The 18,311-nt window shown below is 37.3% G+C and overlaps 1 protein-coding gene across 1 annotated transcript in view; it reads left to right on the plus strand.

Moving 5' to 3' along the window:
- LOC138191061 (muscleblind-like protein 3) overlaps nucleotides 1-1,546 on the plus strand; it is a 12,783-nt gene extending 11,237 nt beyond the window's left edge. Inside the window, exon 3 of the mRNA XM_069136615.1 lies at nucleotides 1-1,546. This exon is cut by the window's left edge and continues 4,406 nt beyond it. The gene's annotated coding sequence lies outside the window, so the exon portion shown is untranslated.
- Nucleotides 1,547-18,311: the final 16,765 nt, after the last annotated feature.

The raw sequence follows: 18,311 nt of genomic DNA on the forward strand, positions 1-18,311 counted from the left end.
CTAAGTAATTGATTAACTAACTATCGACATAAAATTGAATAATAAATCACTATTATTAAAATATCGTATTATATCGTATGACGCATATAAATGTTCCTGTACAGCATTTAAGAATCAAGTATATACATATGTATGTATATATATATACATACATCCATAAATGTATATATATATATATATATATAGACATGCTACTCTCGATGTAAGACCTAATACATTTTAAGAGAAACAAATGGTAAGGACAAGCAACCAAAGTAAAGAAAACAATTTTTAAACAAATAAATAAGGATCTTAACGGGAGTGAACGAAATGTGGAATTGAAACTTTGGTATCAGTATGGAAAGGTTTGCTACTCAATAGTTCAACGGTATACTGTTTATTGTCTGTGAAAATAACAATACATCATTATTATGTTACAATAATTATGACTAATATACATATACGGTATGTAGTTTTACTTAACGTAAAATTATATACCTACATCTTCAATATACTTTCATATACATTATATGTATACTACAATTATAAATTGTATACACTAAATATTTCAAAATTCTGTTCTCCTTTTATTTGCTTTCAACGTTTATGGCGAGAGGTGGGAAAGGGGGAGGAGATTTATTCAATTCTAATTATACACGATATCAATACTTGCATCGTTTTATTATTTGTTATTGATTAGGAAATATTTTTAATCTTTAATAGTAATGTGATATACGTTCGCAATAATAACAGTAATGATAATGACATTAATAATAGTAATGATGACAAATTGATTGATCGATTAACGGCAATGATAATAATAATATTTAATCACTGTATGCAGATTCAGAACACTTTATGACGATCGCATGTCTTGCCCTTCGATACCAAAATGTAAAATTGATCGATACAATTAATTCAGCAAGAAACAGAAAATCAAATGATCGATTGATTAATCGTTGAACTTGTATGTCCAAAACGTGATTGCTGCGTTTATAAAACGTTATTCCGATTGAAGTCTGAAACGAGAGAAGAATACATATATATATATACATACATATACATATACACATACTATACATATAAGTACGTACACATATAGAAAGAAAAGCATAACAAAAATAATAAAATGAAAACAAATAAGTGGAAAAATAACATTGAATAAAACGTTTGAAATTGAACATCAAAGCGTTAAAAAAATAGTAATATTAAACCGGTGTAGGACGGAATCAGTGACAGTTTTTCAGCCTCTCAATTCCTTAAGCCTAACCTAACCTAACCCTAAATTAACCCTCATCAATTCCACTTGAAGTCAAGGGGCTTTTTGCGAGCAGCTGGAAATTTTTCCCAATGTAATTTTCAAAGAAAAATAAACAAATATGTGCGTATAACATGCTTGTGTATACATGACTCAAGCCCGCGCACAAAATTCTCGTAATCGAAAAGTAATAACCGCCGATTAATAATTGTCTATTCTGTGTACACATGATTTGAAAATATACGAGAACTTGGTCTAGAAAATTATTACATATGAATGATAAATTTGAACCATTCGTCAAATATGGAATGCGTCTTATTCTTTCTTACTGTTTTGAATTAATTTCTATCGCTGATTGATCATCAATATCGGGATAAACGATCTCTGCATGGTACATTCTTCATCGATGTTACACACAGAAGCTACGTCAAACGATTCGCTTGAGGAAATTGTTACGCGCTTTCAATGAGAAGACTTGATTCCCGCCATATATCGAAAAAATGCGCGGGCTTGCGCATGCGCTTAAGAAACGGCGCGAAATTTTCGCATCCTCTTGATTCTTTTTGCTGCGTCGTTGTTTCTGCTGCTCCAGCTATTAAATTGCGTAATTAAAAATACATACGCGGTGTAACGGAAATTAATAATTAGTTTGTAGAGGTATAAAATTATACCTGGTATCCAAATATCGATGATATGAATACCGATGATAAATTGTTCGATATCTATTAACGATGGATGTATGGGAAGAAATCTGTTACGTGTTTTTCTTTCTATTTTTCTTCAATTTACTTAAAGTTTTCTTGCAATTATTATTCTGAATGTGTCATGCTTATTTAAAAGGACGTCTGCGGTAAATATCATGCTTATTACTCGACCTAAACGCGGCCATCGTTACTGCCTAGGACCTACATGTTATTAATATAACCTATAAATATAATACACGTAGATATATGGTAGCTTAACGCAATCCTGGCATAATAAAAAGTTATAACCTAGTACATAACAAGTGTATGATAGCCTATACAAAATATTTAAGTATAGCTTAATAAACTATTTCATCTCGCTATAAGTAGGAATTAGAGGTTAGTTTACTACACTGTCGATGTTGTTCAGCTACATTTATTATTATATCGTATATTATTATCCATAGCATAATGCTTATCGCTATATTTAACGTATATATTTAAACATACAGGTGCAAGCATCCATGCTGATGTTCCACAGCACCTTGCACTTTCGCTTCCTGCTGCCGATGAGACAATTCTGTATGGCGCCACCAGACGGCAAATGATCTAACTTTAACTTATAGTGATATGTTGAAATATTTCCAACTTTTTGCAACTTCCAAAAATCAAAATAGAATCTTTCCAAATAGCATATATACCTAGTAAACCAAATCGGATTGAGTAAGGCGAAAATGGAATTGACAGAATTGAAATGAAATTAAAACAAATTCAAAAGAATTGGTAAATAAGTCTTTAGAATTCGCTTCAATTCGAGCTAATTTCTTTTTTGGACGTACTCAATTCCAAGCAATTCGTTTTGGTTCACTGGGTAGAGCTGCGATCAATCCGGCTTCTGCTTTACATTATATACTGTAGCGGGATGCTTCACATACACCCCCCCCCCCCCCCCACCCCCTCTCCTTCACCCCAGCCCCTGACTCCAAGTGTTTAAATTAATCGAAAGGGAAACAAGAAATTCCAAAAAATGGTTTGGAAGAACGGCAATGAGGGAAAATAAATATCTCGGTGTAATGGCAACGATAATAATAATTGGAATGAAAATTAGAAAATAAAATTCAACAAAAAGAACAAGACCAGGAAGATGAAGAAAAAGAAGGAAAGAAAAATTGTATCCCTGAAGTGAAATAAACTCTGTGTCCGCAGAATAAAAGACATATACAGTATATATGATACAAATAAATGCACACATATGAATCGGTAATATATACATACGATGGTATGATAATAACAGTAATACTAATGATGCTGATAATAATAATAATAATAATAATAATAATAATAATAATAATAATAATAATAATAATAATAATAATAATAATCAGGTTTTGAACTTGTGCAAAGTATAATTGCATGGAATAGTTATAGGTACATATAGTATTATATATAAGAGAGGCAGAGAGAGAGCGAAAGAGTTAGTACGAAAGATATAGATAGACAGCTAGTTAGGTGGCGAGAGTGAGAATGAGACAACGAGAGAAAGGGAGAGAGAGAGAGAGAGACAGAGAGAGAGAGAGAGAGAGAGAGAGAGAGAGAGAGAGAAAATCTTCCTTCGGCAGCATTTACATATGTTATATAAATAGTTATACATACCGTGAACGTCTTTCGAAGTGAGTCACTTGTAGCAATTAATGCATGAAGGTCTCGGAGTCGTCTCGATTAATTGACAACTAGTCAATTAGCTACTTAGTCGTTTCGATTACCTCTACAATTAGCCCGCTTCGTGAGATATTCACGCTATACGTATACTTATAGCGCATAACTGAAAATTCACAATCTATATTGAAATTAATACGATCTTCTGTTATATAATATGCTAAATAATGATTAAAAAAAAATAATAATAATAGTAATAAAAACAATAACTACGATGATGACAACACCAGTTTTCTATAATACACTTTTTTCTTTTGTGTATAATATTTGTCGATAGTAAGTTGTAACTACGCTAAATTATAGCGATCGTACAAAGTGTAAGGAAGTAAATTTTTTTATTACGAACACCGTAATATTGATACTTATAATAACAATAATAATAACAGCAAAATAATAATAATAACAATAATAATAATAATAATAATAATAATAATAATAATAATAAAAATAATAACGTCGGTCACACCTATATTAACAGTTATAACTATAACGATAAAGATAGTAAAAAAAATATCACAATAATAATAATAATAGGCAATAAAACCGCGATTTTGCGACAAAATACTTACTTCGATGAAAAAGGATAAACCAGAAAAAGATGTGGCTTAAGACGAAGGAAAAAGTAAGAAACGAATATAAGAATTATTATACAATCTCTGAAGCGAAATAAGAAATGTTTGTTATTTTCAAATGTAATTATTAGGTTACACGTACATAAAATTAACAATAATTCGAAAAGCGCCTAGCGATTCCATTCATAGACTGTATACAACGATAAGAAAATTATATACATTAATAATCGTTTACTGTAACAACGTATATAAGGTAAATTAAAGAAAGACGAGAGAACAACAAATAAGGATGGAAATAAAACAGTAATATACCCTCCAAGTAACTACAACTAATCGTGCATAAAAATGTAAACTCAAAGAGAATAAAAAACATGACAAATCAATTATGTATAATTGAATGAAACATGAAAATCAGTCAAGTGAGTGGTGTAAGAGAAATTGACACGAAACGTAATAAGAAGCGTAGATGCGCATCATGGCGCTGAAGTGAAGGTTTTTAAATGTCAGTTACACATCGTTCTAGCGTGAATTATGCGAATACCAATGTACAGGAATTTCGTGCAGGTTATCAGACTCATAATTTCTTACGCTGAGTTGACATGAAGTGAAATATGGGATAAAGAACAAGGTTTATAATTAAATATGCGGCCATGAATTTAGGGTTTAAGATATCTTCTGCCGCCAGATGTCACGCTACCACAGTTTCATTACTAATGGAAACCTAGTACACCTAATACACACTCAGTATAATAAAATATTACCATATATATTATTTTTTGAACTAGAATTTGAAATAGAATATTATACCATATCCATGCCAACTTAACCTGGGTCTGACCCTTGACCTCTACGATTTGGCTCGTGATTTTTTACACTATTGTTTTGACTCTCGACGGCAGTAATTTTTTTTTTTTTCATTACGAATTCTTCTAATCGATTTAAACTATCTAAAATTTCTTAAAACGAACGTATTGATTGACACAATTTATAAATCTGTAATAATTTTGAAAAATCATGAGTTAGGTGTAAAAAATGTTCAGCTTTGAGCTGAGGCGGCCGTTGTTCCCTTCTTTGTTTCGAGCTTTCTTCGAAACAAGCATTAACAAATATTAGAAGGAAGAGTCAGTTTACTACGGGCGGTTGCTCTACACAGACGTTTCCAAAATAATTAATAATTAGCAATTTTTTTTTCTTGCAGAATAACAATCTCTTCGCGAAATATCAAAAAAAAAAAAATTTTTGAAATTAGTGCTTTCGAGAGTTAAAAGAATCGTATAAAACATCACAAGCAAAATCGGAGAGGTCAAGGGTCAGTTGGGATGGAATGTCCTATATATATATATATTTACTTGTAAGATAAACTTAATAATTATTTTAGTGGCAAGTGTGCATCAAATAGAGATTTCTTAACGAGTGTAAATTTCCGCATGAGCCGAAGGCGAAGGTGAGCGCGAATCTCACACGAGTCAAGAAATCCCTATATGCGCACATGCCACGAATCCAATTTTCTTATGCTACCTCCGATCAAAAACTACAAAGTAGTCGAGTTGTTGGCGGAGGTAGCGCTGAAATTATAATTAGGTATACATTGTATGATTGGAATATCGTCGTACATTTGTAAAATAATATTGTAGTATATTATCATAGCATAAATAATACCTTTGTATGGTGATTAAAAATTTCGGGAATTGTTCCGTGACTATGACGAAAAATCAAAAACACTACGGTTGACAAAATAAGAAAGCAAGACGAAATTTGAATCATTTGTTATTTCTTTCTAATTCTTGGTATAGTTTTTAATTTGTTGGCAATTTTTTTTTTTTTACATTTCTCAATTGTATTCAATTTTTTATAATCACGATGAAAATGAATTTGAAATATCTTCCGCAATTATACATTTTATTGTTATATAATGTATTATTAATATGAATGTACCTCATATACCCTTAGTATATACCTACAGTAAGAATGATTCGGATTATAAATAATATTAAGTATAAATCTAGCGTGACTAAACATATAGAATTATCCATATACAACGTAATTGGTAATGAGCGATCGATTGCTACATCTTACTCATGTTACTATTATTTATTACGATGATTGCTGTTGTTGTTACGATTATTATCAATATTATTACGATGACTACTACCACCACTACACTATTACCACTACTACTTATACTACTACTACCTACTATTACTACTACTACTACTACTACTACTACTACTACTACTACTACTACTACTACTATTACTACTACCATCACTACTACTGGTACTACTGTGACTACTATTACTACTTTTACTACTACTACCTACTACTACTTAAACTATATAACAAAATATCATCTGGCGTCCCGAGGGAGGAGAAAAGGGAAACAGAGAGGGAAAGAGAGAGAGAGAGAGAGAGAGAGAGAAAAAGCCGAAGATAGCAGGTTATTATTATACATTTTTTTGAAAATCGCGAATATTATATGCCGACTGCGTTTAGAAAATCTTTTGAAAGAACTTGACAAACACGATGAACTCTTATATTTTATTATTATATACATGGCTGTTAAGGCGTGGGAAATGAACCGAAAAAAACTGATTGAAATGAAATAAAACAACGATCGAGAAAAATGAAAGGAGACAACCAACACATGACAAAGCCTAATTTATAATGAAATTAAGAGAAGAAAGAAAAGAGTAATGATCGAACTATCCGCAATTCAGGGACGCGGTGAGAATTATAAAGAATATATTATAACATTGTGATGCGATCGTTGATCAAGTATATATATTATATAATATGTATGAATGACATATATAATATATATATATATTTGTAATTTAAGTAAAAATAAAAATTACGGTATAAGTATACAAAGATTTAAATGAAACAAATAAGGTGAAATGAAAATAATTAGAAAAAGATATGGCCCACTGGTTGAGGCCGCTCCCCTCCTACATTTTCTGAGTACGCTACATAAATAATAATAGATACAATAAACAGTATGTAAAATTGAACAAAACTTGTATTCATTTATTATCTATGCGATCCCTTTGCGGAAATTTTGTGTGACAGAGATGCTCTAATTCTACAACGTTATGGTAAGTATTTGACGAGACATCTTACTGACCTAAAACGTGAAATATCTTCAAATGGTTGATAACTTTCGGAAGTGACTGAAATATTGTTACTTATGACTCCGTTATTTGACTGATTGTAAGTATCTATAACTCACTCCTCCACCATCTCATTCTCATTCTCAGGGATGTTTCGCGTTCATAAGTCCAACAGCTTAGATGTGGTTGGAGAACAATCAGTAGATAACTTATCGAAGATGTCGATTCGCCGTGTCTCGATGAGTTTTAGCCGCTAAAGAGGACATGCATCTGTTTGAGATGATGCTCATGTTAATTTGGGTTCTGCGAATCGAAGGAAATCCGAAGTGACATTGCTCCTGGTATTCGAAAAATATCCAGCCGAAAACTTTGATTCAAGATGTGTAAAAACTTCTAGCCTTATCAGGAGGGCTTATCGTAACCAAAAAAAAGACGGGGTAAATTCATCGTCAAGCGGCGCCCTCTGCGTAATGTAACTGAAGTCGATAAGGTGGGTACGAAAATACGACGGGGACTGATGTTACCGTGACGTGTACCCAGATGGATAACGCAGTGTCGGATATTTCTTATGGCTACGGAATGAGCACGGATTGAAATTTGCGTGTACAGCTACATGGACGGGATATACTCAGCATAACTGTGCAAATTCATTTGAGGCGAATCATTTCAGCCAGGTTCAGCAATGTTAATCTGATTACATCTCACAATCAGTCACGTAGTCAACACCAATGTTATTTAAATACGTGCACAACACAGATCCGAAAGATTAACTGCTGGGAACCAGTTCTTGTTATCAACAATGAAATACTAGCCACGGCAGCTATAATTGAAAAACTGATTTATGAAGGGGTAGTTTTATGTAACTGACATACTTATTATTATGAATCTAAGACACATAACTAATATTTCTTTGAAAACCAGAGAGGTGCGCCTTGCTTTTCTGCAACTTTCAGATTTCGAACATTATTTAACTCGAACACGTTTCGCGGGCCTCCTTTTCGACTTATGAGACCCTCAGAAATACAAAAAAAACCATTAGAGAATTCTTCGGTCCGATGGTATAGGAGTTATTGCGGAAATCTTTAGTTGTTCGACTGTAACTCTGGTTAAGTTGTTCACAGCGTATTGAGACTGCTCCCAATAGATTGCTCTCGCGAATGACGTCGTTATGATGCACCAAAGATTTGATTCCAGCACTTTTCGATATTGCGAGAATTTCAGCCAAAAATACAAATGGGTTAGCCTTACTTTTTTCTTCATTCTTTGGGCGAAAAAATTTTGGTTTCAGATTCGATTTAGATGGCCCTTTTCTGACTAATTAGACCCTCAGGGACTCAGAAAAATAAGCTAGAAGTGCGTCGGACCATCTGCAAGAAAATGACACAGGGAATTTCTTGTTTTATGACCGTAACTTTTGATCCGTTGCTCGCAGCGTATTGGGACTGTGCCCGATAAATTCCTCTCGCAAAATTACGTCGTAATAGTGCATGGAAGAATTCATTCCAGCACTTTGAAGAATCTCGAAAATTTTAGCCAAAAATACTAAGGGGTTAGCCTTACTTATTTTTTGGGCAATAAATTTTCGGTCTCCGATTCGATTTGTATGACCTTTTATTGACTGATTAGACCACCAGGAACTCAGAAAATGCAGCGAAAAGTGCGTAGGACCAACGGCTGAGGAATTACAACGGAAAGAGCACCTCCTGAAAAATGGCGAAAACTCGAATTCTCGTTTTTTGGCTGCCATTCTTGATCCGTTGCTCGCAGCGTATTCGGACTGCGCCCAATCAATTCCTCTCGCAAAATTACGTCGTAATGATGCATGAAAGAATTTATTCCAGCACTTTGAAAAATCTCGAAAATTTTAGCCGAAAATACTAAGGGGTTAGCCTTGCTTATTTTTTGGGCAAAAAATTTTCGGTCTCCGATTCGATTTGTATGACCTTTTATTGACTGATTGGACCACCAGGAACTCAGAAAATGCAGCGAAAAGTGCGTAGGACCAACGGCTGAGAAATTACAACGAAAAGAGCACCTCCTGAAAAATGGCGAAAACTCGAATTCTCGTTTTTTGGCTGCCATTCTTGATCCGTTGCTCGCAGCGTATTCGGACTGCGCCCAATCAATTCCTCTCGCTAAATTACGTCGTAATAGTGCATGAAAGAATTTATTCCAGCACTTTGAAAAATCTCGAAAATTTGAGCCAAAAATACTAAGGGGTTAGCCTTACTTATTTTTTGGGCGAAAAATTTTCGGTCTCCGATTCGATTTGTATAACCTTTTTCTGACTGAGTGGACCACCAGGAACTCAGGAAATGCAGCGAAAAGTGCGTGGGACCAACGGCGGAGAAATTACAACGGAAAGAGCACCTGCTGAAAAATGGCGGAAACTCGGATTCTCGTTTTTTGGCTGCCATTCTTGATTCGTTGCTCGCAGCGTATTAGGACTGTGCCTCATCAATTCCTTTCGCAAAATTACGTCGTAATAGTGCATGAAAGAATTTATTCCAGCAATTTGGAAAATCTCGAAAATTTGAGCCAAAAATACTAAGGGGTTAGCCTTGCTTATTTTTTGGGCAAAAAATTTTCGGTCTCCGATTCGATTTGTATGACCTTTTATTGACTGATTGGACCACCAGGAACTCAGAAAATGCAGCGAAAAGTGCGTAGGACCAACGGCTGAGAAATTACAACGGAAAGAGCACCTCCTGAAAAACGGCGAAAACTCGAATTCTCGTTTTTTGGGTGCCATTCTCGATCCGTTGCTCGCAGCGTATTGGGACTGCGCCCAATCAATTCCTCTCGCTAAATTACGTCGTAATAGTGCATGAAAGAATTTATTCCAGCACTTTGAAAAATCTCGAAAATTTGAGCCAAAAATACTAAGGGGTTAGCCTTACTTATTTTTTGAGCAAAAGCCTTTCGGTTTACGATTCGATTTGTATGACCTTTTATTGACTGATTGGACCACCAGGAACTCAGAAAATGCAGCGAAAAGTGCGTAGGACCAACGGCTGAGAAATTACAACGAAAAGAGCACCTCCTGAAAAATGGCGAAAACTCGAATTCTCGTTTTTTGGCTGCCATTCTTGATCCGTTGCTCGCAGCGTATTCGGACTGCGCCCAATCAATTCCTCTCGCTAAATTACGTCGTAATAGTGCATGAAAGAATTTATTCCAGCACTTTGAAAAATCTCAAAAATTTTCGCCAAAAATACTAAGGGGTTAGCCTTACTTATTTTTTGTGCGAAAAATTTTCGGTCTCCGATTCAATCGGTATGACCTTTTTGTGACTGATTGGACCACCAGGAACTCAGAAAATGCAGCGAAAAGTGCGTAGGACCAACGGCAGAGAAATTACGACGGAAAGATCACCTGCTGAAAAATAGCGAAAACTCGGATTCTTGTTTTTTGGCTGCCATTCTCGATCCGTTGCTCGCAGCGTATTGGGACTGCGCCCAATCAATTCCTTTCGCAAAAGTACGTCGTAATAGTGCATGAAAGAATTTATTCCAGCACTTTGAAAAATCTCGAAAATTTTAGCCAAAAATACTAAGGGGTTAGCCTTGCTTATTTTTTGGGCGAAAAATTTTCGGTCTCCGATTCGATTTGTATGACCTTTTATTGACTGATTGGACCACCAGGAACTCAGAAAATGCAGCGAAAAGTGCGTAGGACCAACGGAAGAGAAATTACGACGAAAAGAGCACCTGCTGAAAAATGGCGAAAACTCGGATTCTCGTTTTTTGGCTGCCATTTTCGATCCGCTGCTCGCAGCGTATTAAAACCGTGCCCAATCGATTCCTTTCGCAAAATTACGTCGTAATAGTGCATGAAAGAATTTATTCCAGGACTTTCCAAAATCTCAAAAATTTTAGCCAAAAATACTAAGGGGTTAGCCTTACTTATTTTTTGAGCAAAAACCTTTCGGTCTACGATTCGATTTGTATGACCTTTTATTGACTGATTGGACCACCAGGAACTCAGAAAATGCAGCGAAAACTGCGTAGGACCAACGGCAGAGAAATTACGACGGAAAGAGCACCTGCTGAAAAATGGCGAAAACTCGGATCTCGTTTTTTGGCTGCCATTCTTGATCCGTTGCTCGCAGCGTATTCGGACTGCGCCCAATCAATTCCTTTTGCAAAATTACGTCGTAATAGTGCATGAAAGAATTCATACCAGGACTTTTCAAAATCTCAAAAATTTTCGCCAAAAATACTAAGGGGTTAGCCTTACTTATTTTTTGGGCAAATAATTTTCGGTCTCCGATTCCATTTTCCAATACCTTTTGCCGACTGATTGGAACACCAGGAACTCAGAAAATGCAGCGAAAAGTGCGTAGGACCAACGGCAGAGAAATTACGACGGAAAGAGCACCTGCTGAAAAATGGCGAAAACTCGGATTCTCGTTTTTAGGCTGCCATCCTTGATCCGTTGCTCGCAGTGTATTGGGACTGCGCTCAATCAATTCCTCTCGCAAAATTACGTCGTAATAGTGCATGAAAGAATTTATTCCAGGACTTTTCAAAATCTCAAAAATTTTTGCCAAAAATACCAAGGGGTTAGCCTTACTTATTTTTTGAGCAAAAACCTTTCGGTCTACGATTCGATTTGTATGACCTTTTATTGACTGATCGGACCACCAGGAACTCAGAAAATGCAGCGAAAAGTGCGTAGGACGAACGGCAGAGAAATAACGACGGAAAGAGCACCTGCTGAAAAATGGCGAAAACTCGGATTCTCGTTTTTTGGCTGCCATTCTTGATCCGTTGCTCGCAGCGTATTGAGACTGCGCCCAATCAATTCCTCTTGCAAAATTACGTCGTAATAGTGCATGAAAGAATTCATACCAGGACTTTTCAAAATCTCAAAAATTTTCGCCAAAAATACTAAGGGGTTAGCCTTAATTATTTTTTGGGCAAATAATTTTCGGTCTCCGATTCGATTTGTAATACCTTTTGCCGACTGATTGGAACACCAGGAACTTAGAAAATGCAGCGAAAAGTGCGTAGGACCAACGGCAGAGAAATTACGACGGAAAGAGCACCTCCTGAAACATGGCGAAAACTCGGATTCTCGTTTTTTGGCTGCCATTCTTGATCCGTTGCTTGCAGCGTATAGGGACTGCGCCCAATCAATTCCTCTCGCAAAATTACGTCGTAATAGTGCATAAAAGAATTTATTCCAGGACTTTTCAAAATCTCATAAATTTTCGCCAAAAATACTAAGGGGTTAGCCTTACTTATTTTTTGAGCAAAAGCCTTTCGGTCTACGATTCGATTTGTATGACCTTTTATTGACTGATTGGACCACCAGGAACTCAGAAAATGCAGCGAAAAGTGCGTAGGACGAACGGCAGAGAAATAACGACGGAAAGAGCACCTGCTGAAAAATGGCGAAAACTCGGATTCTCGTTTTTTGGCTGCAATTCTTGATCCGTTGCTCGCAGCGTATTGAGACTGCGCCCAATCAATTCCTCTCGCAAAATTACGTCGTAATAGTGCATGAAAGAATTTATTCCAGGACTTTTCAAAATCTCAAAAATTTTCGCCAAAAATACTAAGGGGTTAGCCTTACTTATTTTTTGAGCAAAAACCTTTCGGTCTACGATTCGATTTGTATGACCTTTTATTGACTGATTGGACCACCAGGAACTCAGAAAATGCAGCGAAAACTGCGTAGGACCAACGGCAGAGAAATTACGACGGAAAGAGCACCTGCTGAAAAATGGCGAAAACTCGGATCTCGTTTTTTGGCTGCCATTCTTGATCCGTTGCTCGCAGCGTATTCGGACTGCGCCCAATCAATTCCTTTCGCAAAAGTACGTCGTAATAGTGCATGAAAGAATTTATTCCAGCACTTTGAAAAATCTCGAAAATTTTGGCCAAAAATACTAAGGGGTTAGCCTTGCTTATTTTTTGGGCGAAAAATTTTCGGTCTCCGATTCAATCGGTATGACCTTTTTGTGACTGATTGGACCACCAGGAACTCAGAAAATGCAGCGAAAAGTGCGTAGGACCAACGGCAGAGAAATTACGACGGAAAGATCACCTGCTGAAAAATAGCGAAAACTCGGATTCTTGTTTTTTGGCTGCCATTCTCGATCCGTTGCTCGCAGCGTATTGGGACTGCGCCCAATCAATTCCTTTCGCAAAAGTACGTCGTAATAGTGCATGAAAGAATTTATTCCAGCACTTTGAAAAATCTCGAAAATTTTGGCCAAAAATACTAAGGGGTTAGCCTTGCTTATTTTTTGGGCGAAAAATTTTCGGTCTCCGATTCGATTTGTATGACCTTTTATTGACTGATTGGACCACCAGGAACTCAGAAAATGCAGCGAAAAGTGCGTAGGACCAACGGAAGAGAAATTACGACGAAAAGAGCACCTGCTGAAAAATGGCGAAAACTCGGATTCTCGTTTTTTGGCTGCCATTTTCGATCCGCTGCTCGCAGCGTATTAAAACCGTGCCCAATCGATTCCTTTCGCAAAATTACGTCGTAATAGTGCATGAAAGAATTTATTCCAGGACTTTCCAAAATCTCAAAAATTTTCGCCAAAAATACTAAGGGGTTAGCCTTGCTTATTTTCTGGGCAAAAAATTTTCGGTCTCCGATTCGATTTGTATGACCTTTTATTGACTGATCGGACCACCAGGAACTCAGAAAATGCAGCGAAAAGTGCGTAGGACCAACGGCAGAGAAATTACGACGGAAAGAGCACCTGCTGAAAAATGGCGGAAACTCGGATTCTTGTTTTTTGGCTGCCATTCTTGATCCGTTGCTCGCAGCGTATTGGGACTGCGCCCAATCAATTCCTCTCGCAAAAGTACGTCGTAATAGTGCATGAAAGAATTTATTCCAGCACTTTGAAAAATCTCGAAAATTTTAGCCAAAAATACTAAGGGGTTAGCCTTGCTCATTTTTTGGGCAAAAAATTTTCGGTCTCCGATTCGATTTGTATAACCTTTTTCTGACTGATTGAAACACCAGGAACTCAGAAAATGCAGCGAAAAGTGCGTAGGACCAACGGCAGAGAAATTACGACGAAAAGATCACCTGCTGAAAAATGGCGGAAACTCGGATTCTCGTTTTTTGGCTGCCATTCTTGATCCGTTGCTCGCAGCGTATTGGGACTGCGTCCAATCAATTCCTCTCGCAAAATTACGTCGTGATGGTGCATGAAAGAATTTATTCCAGCACTTTGAAAAATCTCGAAAATTTGAGCCAAAAATACTAAGGGGTTAGCCTTACTTATTTTTTGGGCAGAAAATTTTCGGTCTCCGATTCGATTTGTATTACCTTTTTCTGACTGATTGAAACACCAGGAACTCAGAAAATGCAGCGAAAAGTGCGTAGGACCAACGGCAGAGAAATTACGACGGAAAGAGCACCTGCTGAAAAATAGCGGAAACTCGGATTCTCGTTTTTTGGCTGCCATTCTTGATCCGTTGCTCGCAGCGTATTCGGACTGTGCCCAATCAATTCCTCTTGCAAAATTACGTCGTAATAGTATATGAAAGAATTTATTCCAGCACTTTGAAAAATCTCGAAAATTTTAGCCAAAAATACTAAGGGGTTAGCCTTGCTTATTTTTTGGGCAAAAAATTTTCGGTCTCCGATTCTATTTGTAGGACCTTTTATTGACTGATTGGACCACCAGGAACTCAGAAAATGCAGCGAAAAGTGCGTAGGACCAACGGCAGAGAAATTACGACGAAAAGAGCACCTGCTGAAAAATTGCGAAAACTTGGATTCTCGTTTTTTGGCTGCCATTCTTGATCCGTTGCTCGCAGCGTATTGGGACTGCGCCCAATCAATTCCTCTCGCAAAAGTACGTCGTAATAGTGCATGAAAGAATTTATCCCAGCACTTTGAAAAATCTCGAAAATTTTAGCCAAAAATACTAAGGGGTTAGCCTTGCTCATTTTTTGGGCAAAAAATTTTCGGTCTCCGATTCGATTTGTATAACCTTTTTCTGACTGATTGAAACACCAGGAACTCAGAAAATGCAGCGAAAACTGCGTAGGACCAACGGCAGAGAAATTACGACGGAAAGAGCACCTGCTGAAAAATGGCGAAAACTCGGATCTCGTTTTTTGGCTGCCATTCTTGATCCGATGCTCGCAGCGTATTCGGACTGCGCCCAATCAATTCCTTTCGCAAAATCACGTCGTAATAGTGCATGAAAGAATTTATTCCAGGACTTTTCAAAATCTCAAAAATTTTTGCCAAAAATACTAAGGGGTTAGCCTTACTTATTTTTTGAGCAAAAACCTTTCGGTCTACGATTCGATTTGTATGACCTTTTATTGACTGATTGGACCACCAGGAACTCAGAAAATGCAGCGAAAAGTGCGTAGGACGAACGGCAGAGAAATAACGACGGAAAGAGCACCTGCTGAAAAATGGCGAAAACTCGGATTCTCGTTTTTTGGCTGCAATTCTTGATCCGTTGCTCGCAGCGTATTGAGACTGCGCCCAATCAATTCCTCTCGCAAAATTACGTCGTAATAGTGCATGAAAGAATTTATTCCAGGACTTTTCAAAATCTCAAAAATTTTCGCCAAAAATACTAAGGGGTTAGCCTTACTTATTTTTTGAGCAAAAACCTTTCGGTCTACGATTCGATTTGTATGACCTTTTATTGACTGATTGGACCACCAGGAACTCAGAAAATGCAGCGAAAACTGCGTAGGACCAACGGCAGAGAAATTACGACGGAAAGAGCACCTGCTGAAAAATGGCGAAAACTCGGATCTCGTTTTTTGGCTGCCATTCTTGATCCGTTGCTCGCAGCGTATTCGGACTGCGCCCAATCAATTCCTTTCGCAAAATTACGTCGTAATAGTGCATGAAAGAATTTATTCCAGCACTTTGAAAAATCTCAAAAATTTTCGCCAAAAATACTAAGGGGTTAGCCTTACTTATTTTTTGTGCGAAAAATTTTCGGTCTCCGATTCAATCGGTATGACCTTTTTGTGACTGATTGGACCACCAGGAACTCAGAAAATGCAGCGAAAAGTGCGTAGGACCAACGGCAGAGAAATTACGACGGAAAGATCACCTGCTGAAAAATAGCGAAAACTCGGATTCTTGTTTTTTGGCTGCCATTCTCGATCCGTTGCTCGCAGCGTATTGGGACTGCGCCCAATCAATTCCTTTCGCAAAAGTACGTCGTAATAGTGCATGAAAGAATTTATTCCAGCACTTTGAAAAATCTCGAAAATTTTAGCCAAAAATACTAAGGGGTTAGCCTTGCTTATTTTTTGGGCGAAAAATTTTCGGTCTCCGATTCGATTTGTATGACCTTTTATCGACTGATTGGACCACCAGGAACTCAGAAAATGCAGCGAAAAGTGCGTAGGACCAACGGAAGAGAAATTACGACGAAAAGAGCACCTGCTGAAAAATGGCGAAAACTCGGATTCTCGTTTTTTGGCTGCCATTTTCGATCCGCTGCTCGCAGCGTATTAAAACCGTGCCCAATCGATTCCTTTCGCAAAATTACGTCGTAATAGTGCATGAAAGAATTTATTCCAGGACTTTCCAAAATCTCAAAAATTTTAGCCAAAAATACTAAGGGGTTAGCCTTGCTTATTTTCTGGGCAAAAAATTTTCGGTCTCCGATTCGATTTGTATGACCTTTTATTGACTGATTGGACCACCAGGAACTCAGGAAATGCAGCGAAAAGTGCGTAGGACCAGCGGCAGAGAAATTACGACGGAAAGAGCACCTGCTGAAAAATAGCGAAAACTCGGATTCTTGTTTTTTGGCTGCCATTCTCGATCCGTTGCTCGCAGCGTATTGGGACTGCGCCCAATCAATTCCTCTCGCAAAATTTCGTCGTAATAGTGCATGAAAGAATTTATTCCAGGACTTTCCAAAATCTCAAAAATTTTCGCCAAAAATACTAAGGGGTTAGCCTTGCTTATTTTCTGGGCAAAAAATTTTCGGTCTCCGATTCGATTTGTATGACCTTTTATTGACTGATCGGACCACCAGGAACTCAGAAAATGCAGCGAAAAGTGCGTAGGACCAACGGCAGAGAAATTACGACGGAAAGAGCACCTGCTGAAAAATGGCGGAAACTCGGATTCTTGTTTTTTGGCTGCCATTCTTGATCCGTTGCTCGCAGCGTATTGGGACTGCGCCCAATCAATTCCTCTCGCAAAAGTACGTCGTAATAGTGCATGAAAGAATTTATTCCAGCACTTTGAAAAATCTCGAAAATTTTAGCCAAAAATACTAAGGGGTTAGCCTTGCTCATTTTTTGGGCAAAAAATTTTCGGTCTCCGATTCGATTTGTATAACCTTTTTCTGACTGATTGAAACACCAGGAACTCAGAAAATGCAGCGAAAAGTGCGTAGGACCAACGGCAGAGAAATTACGACGAAAAGATCACCTGCTGAAAAATGGCGGAAACTCGGATTCTCGTTTTTTGGCTGCCATTCTTGATCCGTTGCTCGCAGCGTATTGGGACTGCGTCCAATCAATTCCTCTCGCAAAATTACGTCGTAATGGTGCATGAAAGAATTTATTCCAGCACTTTGAAAAATCTCGAAAATTTGAGCCAAAAATACTAAGGGGTTAGCCTTACTTATTTTTTGGGCAGAAAATTTTCGGTCTCCGATTCGATTTGTATTACCTTTTTCTGACTGATTGAAACACCAGGAACTCAGAAAATGCAGCGAAAAGTGCGTAGGACCAACGGCAGAGAAATTACGACGGAAAGAGCACCTGCTGAAAAATAGCGGAAACTCGGATTCTCGTTTTTTGGCTGCCATTCTTGATCCGTTGCTCGCAGCGTATTGGGACTGCGCCCAATCAATTCCTCTCGCAAAAGTACGTCGTAATAGTGCATGAAAGAATTTATTCCAGCACTTTGAAAAATCTCGAAAATTTTAGCCAAAAATACTAAGGGGTTAGCCTTGCTCATTTTTTGGGCAAAAAATTTTCGGTCTCCGATTCGATTTGTATAACCTTTTTCT

Source organism: Neodiprion pinetum, chromosome 5 (assembly GCF_021155775.2).
Source record: "Neodiprion pinetum isolate iyNeoPine1 chromosome 5, iyNeoPine1.2, whole genome shotgun sequence".
NCBI lineage: Eukaryota > Metazoa > Arthropoda > Insecta > Hymenoptera > Diprionidae > Neodiprion > Neodiprion pinetum.